The sequence below is a fragment of the Ursus arctos genome, unplaced genomic scaffold (genome assembly GCF_023065955.2).
Source record: "Ursus arctos isolate Adak ecotype North America unplaced genomic scaffold, UrsArc2.0 scaffold_20, whole genome shotgun sequence".
In the NCBI taxonomy this organism is placed as follows: domain Eukaryota; kingdom Metazoa; phylum Chordata; class Mammalia; order Carnivora; family Ursidae; genus Ursus; species Ursus arctos.
In genome coordinates this window covers 14,119,273-14,129,276 of record NW_026622875.1, presented here as the reverse complement: position 1 = coordinate 14,129,276, position 10,004 = coordinate 14,119,273, and positions in this window count along the sequence as shown.

Below are 10,004 nucleotides of genomic sequence, written 5' to 3'. Positions count from 1 at the left end.
AAAGGTTTGTAACACTATGTATGTCTCCATTTACAAATGTTTAGAGGAACCTAAAGAGACTTAGAAAGTACCCCAATAAGATTCTGATAAACAGATGCAGAACCTTGCACAAAGATCCCGTAAGAGTCTAAATTCTAGTCCTGACTCTACCATGTTGCTTAACTCTTTCATACCTCAGGTTCTGTAAAATCAAGGAGGTAAATTAGAAAATCATGATATCTACTGTAGCTCTGATTTGCTGTGCGTGAGAGTATTCTTTCTTAGTTTTCTTTCATGAAATAAGGGATTAAAAATATCTTCTTCAAAGATTATTGTGAGGCTTTAAATGAGTAGGTTTGAGAACACACTTTGTAGATTTCTGAATACAGTATGTTAATAATGATCCATAGCTTGAAAAATTCTGCACTACAATTTATTAGTTGTTTCTATTAGTTCTTCCTAACTTGAGCTCAGTTCGGGATCGTACCTACACATATTCCGTATGTCTAAGGTTATTTTAGGGGCTGAACCAGATCAAATGTCAGCCTCAGGGAGCAAAACCTCTGTTGCAGCAAAGCTGACTGAGTTAAACTTCTGAAAAGTGGATTCTATTTTCCCACTATGTCGTTAATGAAATCAGAATCATGTTTCCTAGAAAATATTCCAGTGGATTTGGTTGCAAACTTATTTGCCTATGTGAAGGATTACAGAAGTTGGCTGGACAGTCTTTGTAGGGTCTCTGTCAACTAAAATAGACTATGGTTTTGATTCTATTTTAGGATTCAGTCCAGGAGGTACCCTCCCACAAACTGTGATGCCAGTGAATGGGCCCCTCTCAGCATTCCGTAGCGTCTTAGGAATGTATTCTTTCTTGATGTTAATCCACTAAGCTGAGTTTACTCCAAATTTGTTTTTTATTAAACTATGTGTCTTCTGAGGACAGAAATAGGATTGGTGATAAATGTCACTGAGAAAATAATTCAATATGAAGAACTTCCAAAGAACCAGAGCTGTTCAATTAAAAGAAAAAAAAAAAAAGGCTGTCATTTGGAGGAATTGAGTTCCCTGTGAAGGGAGACAGCCCAGAGGGCTCTCATGGCTTATTGGGGTGACTGCCTACTTTGTGTCAGGGTATTTCTGCTTACCTTTTATCTCCTTTAATGCATTGTAGTCATGCTGAAAACAGGTTTTTTTTTATTTGTCTTGTTTGTGGACTTCTGGACACATTGTAGATATTGAATAAACATATTTTTATGCATGAAGGAATAACACAGAGGGGGACCTTGCATTCATTGAGTGAAACACTGGACAGAGAAAGTTTGAGACCGCTTAACTGTGAAATTTTTGGAAGGGTTCATTGTCCTTTGGAAAAGCAAATTCAGTGGTAAAGGTGCAATGTCATAGTGAGTGTTTTGCAATTTTTTAGAACTCTTGACTACCTCCAGACTGTTATCAACTCCTTCCTGCAATTCTCCACTTAGACCATTTTCTTTCTTATTTCAAAGCCCAACTTCATACTTGGATGTCCTGGAACTAAGAAATCATTCTTTTTATTGCAAAATGTATAATATTCCAAAGAGTTATAATGCCAAATCATCTCTTACCAGTATGAGCGACATACTGATTGCAAAAAATAGTGATAACAAAAAACTTTGAAGTTTCACATTATAGCAAATAATGACAAATTTGGTAACTTCTGAATTCTACAAAACTTGTGTGCTTCAAATAAAATATGCTTGAATCTCGTATCATTCTAGAGTCCAACCAGCACCGTGATTTGTTCAGGTCTGTGTTTCACACTTAGAGTCTCAATTCTTCAGTTGGTGGTAAAATCAATTTAATGAGTTACAAACCAGAATTTTTAAAACAAGGGGGGTATCTGGGTGGCTCAGTAGGTTGATTTCGGCTCAGGTCATGATCCCAGGGTCATGAGATAGAGCCCCGCTTTGGGCTCCACTCTGAGAGTGGAGTCTGCTTAAGATTCTTTCTCTCCCTGGGGCGCCTGGGTGGCACAGCGGTTAAGCGTCTGCCTTCGGCTCAGGGCGTGATCCCGGCGTTATGGGATCGAGCCCCACATCAGGCTCCTCCACTATGAGCCTGCTTCTTCCTCTCCCACTCCCCCTGCTTGTGTTCCCTCCCTCTCTCGCTGGCTGTCTCTATCTCTGTCGAATAAATAAATAAAATCTTTAAAAAAAAGAAATTCTTTCTCTCCCTCTCCCTCTGACCCTGCCTCCTGCCCGCCCCCCCGCCCGCCCGCTTGCATGTGTGCACACACTGGCTCTCTCTCTCTCTTTCAAAACGAAAACAAAAACAAAAATGAAAACGATTAGCGTAAAACACAAAATACCAGAATGTTAGGGCACCTGAGTGGCTCAGGCAGTTAAGGATCTGACTCTCAGCTCAGCTCAGGTCTTGGTCTCAGGGTGGTGAGTTCAAGCCCTGTTTGGGCTCCATGCTGGATTTATGTGTGGTGGCAGTGGTTGGAATAAGCCAAAATTTTAAAAAGATAAGCAAATGTAAACCGTTTCAAATTGTCTTTTTCTATTTTTCAATACCTTTAAATAGCTATAAATAATACAGAGTTTATAAGAAGAGTAAAGTTGATGCTTATACATAATTTATTCTTTCAACGGAACTAAAATGTTGAATGCATTTCACTTGGTAATATATTTTCCATTTACTGGTTCTTTTCAAAAAACATTCCCCCACCCCCATTTTTTCTCCCTTATCAGTATGGTGCATAGAGAATATTTGACTTGAGGCTGAATCTATTATCTCAGTGTTTGGAGTGACTATTCTCTAAAGAAAGTATTATTAAAAGCAGACTTCTAGGGGCGCCTGGGTGGCACAGCAGTTAAGCGTCTGCCTTCGGCTCAGGGCGTGATCCCAGCGTTCTGGGATCGAGCCCCACATCAGGCTCCTCCGCTGTGAGCCTGCTTCTTCCTCTCCCACTCCCCCTGCTTGAGTTCCCTCTCTCGCTGGCTGTCTCTATCTCTGTCAAATAAATAAATAAAATCTTAAAAAAAAAAAAAGCAGACTTCTACAAAAAGGACTTTAACAGTAATTATTTTCTTTGACTATATGTTGATTTCCCAGATGCACATTAACTGAATTCTTGAAATGGATCCTTCCGCGGCTGACTTTTCTTTCTTTTTTTCTGTAATAGAAACATGACATTGTCTCCCAGAGACCCCTAAAGCTTAAGACCCTGTGACATGTGTCTTACATGAACTAAACCCAGGACAATATCAACTTCATTTTTTCTGCTCTGCTCTAGCTCCTATAGGGCTTTAACTTTCGAACTATAGATGTGCTCAGGGCATCTCTTGTCAAGCCCTGTGAAACTGCTCTTCAGAGAGCAAAAGCAACTTGAGTTTTCTAGGAAGGCACCTGTGACAGCAAACAAGTACCTTTGCTTTTGGGGGCCTCCGTAACTGCTGTATAAAGTAAGAAGTTTCAGCTAGAGTAATCTCCAGGGGCCTTTTTTTTTTTTTTAATCTTTCTAGCTCTAAAAATTTTTCAATTTAGGGGCGCCTGGGTGGCGCAGTTGTTAAGCGTCTGCCTTCGGCTCAGGGAGTGATCCCGGCGTTCTGGGATTGAGCCCCACATCAGGCTTCTCTGCTGGGAGCCTGCTTCTTCCTCTCCCACTCTCCTGCTGTGTTCCCTCTCTCACTGGCTGTCTCTCTGTCACATAAATAAATAAAATCTTTAAAAAAATAAAATAAAATAAAATAAAAAAATAAAAAATTTTCAATTCTATTAACCAATATTTAATCGTTTCAAGTTGAACAAAACTAATTTTTACATTATTGTCGTGTTACAAATGTATTAGACTCCTTTTACACCGTCTAGAGTGGACTTCTTAGAAATATATTGGATTTCATTGTATTATATGTAAATTCGAGCATTTGTTAATGGGAGAAAAAGATTAAAGCCAACAGTGGTTCGATTATTATGCAAGCCAAGTGAACAGACTGGAGGGGTGTGAGAAAATCTCACAAGGCAAGAGCAAAGACAACCTTTGAATTTCTTCTCTCCTTTGCTGAACCATATTACCTGTAAAGTGCACATGATAAGAAAGATTCACAAATTCGATGGTCAGTACCACGGCAGTCCACGCTGACAGGACACAGTACAATTTGGTCAAAGTACCTGAGAATCCTACTTTTCTTCTAGTAGCGATATAGTTAGATGTGTTGGCTTTTTTCAAAGGCTAAGAAAGTTGCCAATTTCACTACCAAAATAATTCACGAAAATGTAGGCCAATCAGTAAGAGCTGACTTGAGCTGTTCAGAGTGTACCTTGAGGCAAAAGGAAAACACATCTTTGTAGCCCCTTCCTCAGGCAAAAATGCTGACATTATCTTATTCTCAACGGAGTACCACCTTCCTTGCCACACCCCCATGGATTGCTGAACCTGAAGGTCATTTCCCTCCAGTCCAGGAAAGAAGGCAAAGGGAACTAAAAAGTAGGCTGCTTGGCCATAAATCTTGGGAAGGTTCCAGAAAGCTTCCTTTCCGCCCAGAATCTCCTCAAGAGGAGGCCTAGGGCTAGGGAGATAAACAATGCTATCAAATAGTTGGATCCTAGAGATGCCCCTCCCCTCCCCATTTGTCTTTGAAGTAAGGTACCCAGAAGGGAAAGAACACTTGGGAAAGACACAGGAACTATATCACATAGCTCTTTATCTTCTCCTTACCAGTCTTTATTTTAAAACCTATATATTGGAAAATTTTCAGACGCATCACTCAACCTCAACATTGCCAACTCATGGCCAGTCTCATTCATCCCCACCCCTCCCATTCCCTGCCTTCTGCCAGCTTGTTTTGAAGCAGATCCCAGACAGCACACTCTTCTGGAGGTCATACAGGTGACTTTTTTTGATGACTTAAAATCATCTTTCATTTTTCAGAGGTTAGGAAATCCAAATGAAGGAAGAAAAATGAAAACTTTAGGTAAAATTGTGATCGAGATAATTCATATAAAGTTGTTATAACCCAAGGAGAGTTTTTATTATATCCTCCAAATTAATATCTGTTAACAGTCAGTCAACAAATATTTATTGAGTGTCTCTTGTGTGCCAGGCTCTCTTAAATCCCAACACCTTTAAAATGACTAATGGCTCTGATAAATGAATACACAGCTATTTTCCTAAGAACAGAACAACAAAAAAAAAAGGAAATACACATTATGTTACTAAAGAAACAGATCTTTGTTATCAGAAAGTTAATGAACTTAGAGCTCAAAAACAGTATGAATTCAACTTATTAGACAACCGCAAGGATAAATAGACCTGAGATCACTCCTTGTACCATCCTTAGATATGTGGTCAAGTTTTTTTGGCACACACTTTATCTAGCAAAAATAAAACACCCTCATGATTTTAATGGCGTTAACCTTTCCCAGCTAGCCTGCCCCAAGCAAATGTAATCTTGTCAACACGGATTTACGTGTACCTACATTCCTGGAAAGACTGCTGTAAAGGTAAAGACAGGCCTCATTATGAGGCCAATTTACATTTCAAACTGCATTTCTTTATAACCCAACAATCTACCTTTACAAGCTAATAGTGAGGCTTTTCCTAAAACAAAACAAAATAAACTCTGGCTGAACAACAAAGATCCTCTTATCTAAAAAGTTCATTTCTCTTCTCTTTACTCTAAATTCTATTTTCTGACTAACTGGAGATTCGTCCTGTCCTAAGTTAGTTTATCAAAAACATCCATTTTTACCCATAGGCCTCCAAATTTAGTTTAACTCGAAAAGATTTTTTACCTCCGTTCTAAAAGATTGTCTCTCCTAAAGATTCCTACTTCTTCTGAAGGCTTCTTACTTTCGGGAGAACACAAGTTCTAAAACTCTGAGAGCACACCACTCATCTGCCACAGACAAACCTAGATTCTCACGAAATGAAGACAGAGATGAATGAGACCGTGAATTTTCATTTGGTCTCAAGGCCAAACTTGTATTCAGCCCTTTCTAATGTCTTCTAGATCTTGGACAGTTTGGATAGTTTTGTTTTATGGCAGAATCTGTATCAACTGTTAATGTTCTTAGATCACAATCATACACATTTTTCAATGTTTGTTCACGGTGTCAGTGTAGAAATTTAAAACTTGGTGGAGGAAACTTAGTAATCCTTTCTTCACATTTTTATTATCCTCAAAAGTCTTAAACACAAACTGAACATTTACTAAATAATGCTTTGTGGTCCTTGGGTCAAATGTTGTTAAAACTTGATATGTTGAGAAAATTGACCAAAGAGAGCTCCAAATCAAGGGGAAGAAATACTTCTAGAACTTTTCATGTGTCTTCAAATTGAAAAATATGGAAATATGAATTTCTTTGACCTCTTTATGGAATCAATGTTTTTCTTTGGAAAAAAACATATTGATGTACAATTACTTATTCCATGAAGAAATCTCTTCAGTTCCATCTTAGCTAATAATTACAGGGCTATTTTCCATTTCCATCTCCAATATTAACATACCATGATCTACAGCATACAACCCTAGAGAACCAAAAAGGTATTCCGAAGCCCCCACAGAGAAGAACCTGAACATCAGAAAGGGAATGGTTCTTACAGAATATTCTGATGAGAAAATGATGCCAGCCGTACAGGCTCTTTAGGGACTTAAAGTTCAAAGTCCCTAAATCTATAAATGAACAGTTGGGACCTGAGGCATTATACCATTTGCCTAAAGGTTTTAGTGGCAAGAACCACTTCTTTATTTCAACAAATATTTACTGAACAACTATTCCATCGCTGGTGCTAAAGGTGTTTGGGAATAAAGAGATAACGAGACACAGTTCCTGTGCCCTCAGCCCAACCACGAGGTATTCATAGTCCGCAGGGTTGACTACCCAGTGAACAGACATACAGAGTGATAGGCATCTCGACAGAGGAAGCCACAAGGTGAAGCCCAAAACCCAGACAGCAAGAAATCATCTTTCTGGATGGGCCCTGTGCTGGTTCTTAAAAAAGGTAGAGGGGCTAGTCAGGAAAGGAAAAGATAGAAGACAAGGGTCTGGCTCCTTAGCTCTTCCTGTGTTCACATTAGACTAAGTCTACTGTTAAAATATTTGATCTGATATCAAAATATCTGGTTTTGAGTTTTGTTTTTATCTGTGGATGATTGTATCTCTAAGTCAGAACATGGTGCTAAGTTAGTGAAAGCCACAAAGGGAAGGAAACCCAAACCAGCCACCTTAAAAATGTCTCACACTGACCACAAGGGGGAGCAGGTTAGAGATGGTTGAATGTGGGCAAATCACTCACCACCACCACCACAACAAAAAAACCTACCGGCAAGCAACCAAGTGCTGTGGAGCAGGGGCAAAATCCACCCTTAGAAACAGCTTTGCTTGCTGGGTTATTCATTTCATCAGTCTGTGTTCTCTGTAACAATCACTTGAACATGCAGGTAGAAAATAGAAAATCTTCAGAATCACGAATCAATTACCTGGTCACTTCTAGCCTTGTTCAAACTCATTCCCTGTCAGGGATACTCATTAGCATCAACTGAGCCCAGAAAATTTCCACTGTCTATGGATCCCACATTAAGAATACATTATGAAGATGGACCAAAGAGCTCTAGTTGCTGGAAAATGGAGGTGTTTTTTTGTTTTTCTCTAATCTACCCCAAGTCTACAAATATTTATATTTTCACCAGCTTTTACCAAAAGAGCTCTTCACCAGGTATTTCTAACTCTCCACAGTCTGACCCGTGGTCAGATTGCATTTTCCCAGCCCTTTTTAGTTGGCTCAGGCCATGTGAATACTTCTGACAGACAAGTTGAAGAAAATGAAATAAATCAGAGCATTTAATTGCTGTTTTGAGAGTCTTCAGAGCACTCTGTTCTCTCTGGCACAGAGGTCAGCTATGTTCAAGATGGCAGCTGCTCTGTCAGCCAAGGTCCTTGAGTGATGACAAAAAAATGTAACCTTTCTCTCAGGGTCTGAAGCCAGGACTGATTTCTTTTAAGGCTCATTTCCACAGCCTGGTGTTCTCAGTAACTGCCATCGGTTTTCCCGTAGCACCCCAAAACTGTAACAGTATCTCCTCCCCTCCCCTCTCCCTTAAAATCACAGGACATCGTCTTCAAAGGCCAGATTTAGTCATGGCCCTGGTTGGTTTCTTCTTTTTCTTTTTTAAGGATCATATTTATTTATTTGAGAGAGAGAGAGAGAACACAGTCAGGGGGAGGGGCAGAGAGAGAGAGGGAGAAGCAGACTCCCTGCTGAGCAGGGAGCCGGATGCAGGACCCTGGGATCATGGTCTGAGCTGAAGGCAGACACTTAACTGACTGAGTCACCCAGGCTCCCCACCTGGTTGATTTCTTAGAAGAGTCCTTACCCGCACAGGAGGTATGTCTCCTTGTCTTAGTCTACACAGTAACCGAAAGTCAGAACAGGGACCGTACCAGAGAGAAAAATGACAGTGTAGGTGACCCCACGGAAGGAACACCAAAGCCCTCTAAGTATTTCTCTGACTCTGAATTCTCATGACAGAAACAAAAGAGTGGACAATGTGATAATTACTAAAATGTATTAAAGACTTACTGTGTGCTAGGCCCCGTTCAAAGTGACTTTCATGGTGTCCTCACAGCTCTTGGGGTGAGGATATGATGACCCATGAACAGCTGAGGGTATCAAGGCACAAAGAAGTGGGGTAGCTTGCGCAGGCTCACCCAGATGGCAGGCGAGGGGTCAGGATTTAACCCGAGGCGGCTTTGCTGCCGAGTGCCTGCTTTTGCAGCCTCCTCACGTCAGGAATTGGGTGGGGAGACAGAGTGTGGTTTTTTTTTTTATGTTTTTGGTGGAGCATTATTAAGCTTGAGATGTTATAGGACTTGAGAAGATCGTGTTTTAATTCTTTTGTAAATGATTTTCATTTAATGCCATTTACGGAACTCATAGTTCTGGAAGTTACTCGTCTCTTTTTACTTCACTTTTCATATGTTTTTGTCTTGCCTCTGCAACCAGATCTTAAGCTCTGAAGACAACTTTTGAAAGCCTGTAGAACCTACAACAGTGTCCTTCATATGGTTGAGTGTTCTGGGATTAGTTGCTAGGTTTCTGACAGCAGAATTCCATCACAACCTTCTCTGCCCCCTGTCCTGCCTGGGCCTTTTTTTTTTTTTTTAATCCTTTTTTAAGGACAATATTTTTTAGAGCACTTTTAGGTTTACAAGGAAGTTGAGAAGGGGGTACAGAGATTTCCTATATACTCCCTGCTCCCGCACATGTGTGTATCCCCTATTATACATGATCAAAATGTACCATGTCACTCACCAGAATGATACATTTTTTACAAAGGATGAACTACACCGACACATCATAATCATTCAAAGTCTGTGGTTTACATTAGGCTTCACTCTTGGCATTATCCATTCTAGGGGTTTAGATAAACGTATGACATGCATCTATCCTTAAGATACCATACAGAGTATTTTCACTGCCCTAAAAGTCCTCTGTACTCTGCCTGTTCATCTCCCCATCCCACTGCCCCCACCTTTTCAGCAATCACTCATCTTTTTATTGTCTCCGTGGTATTACCTTTTCCAGAATATCATATAGCTGGAATCATACGGTATGTAGCCTTTTCAGATTGGCTCCTTTCCCTTAGTAACATGCATTAAGATTTCTCCATGTCTTTTCATGGCTTAATAGTGCATTTCTTTATAGTGTTGAATAATATTCCATCGTTGGACGTACCACAATTCACTCATCCATTCACTTACTGAAGGACATCTTGACTGCTTCCAAGTTTGGGCAATTGTGAATAAAGCTGCTATAAACATCTTTGCATAGGTTTTTGTATAGATGTAAATTTTCAGCTCTTTCAGGTAAATATCAAGGAGCATGTTTGCTGGATTGTATGGTAAGAGGATGTTTAGTATTGTTAAGAGACCACCAAACTCTCTTTCTGAGTGGCTGTTCCATTTTGTGTTCTTACTAGCCACGTGTAAGTTACTGTTGCCGCACATCTTTGCCAGCATTTAGGTTATTCTAGTAGGTTATT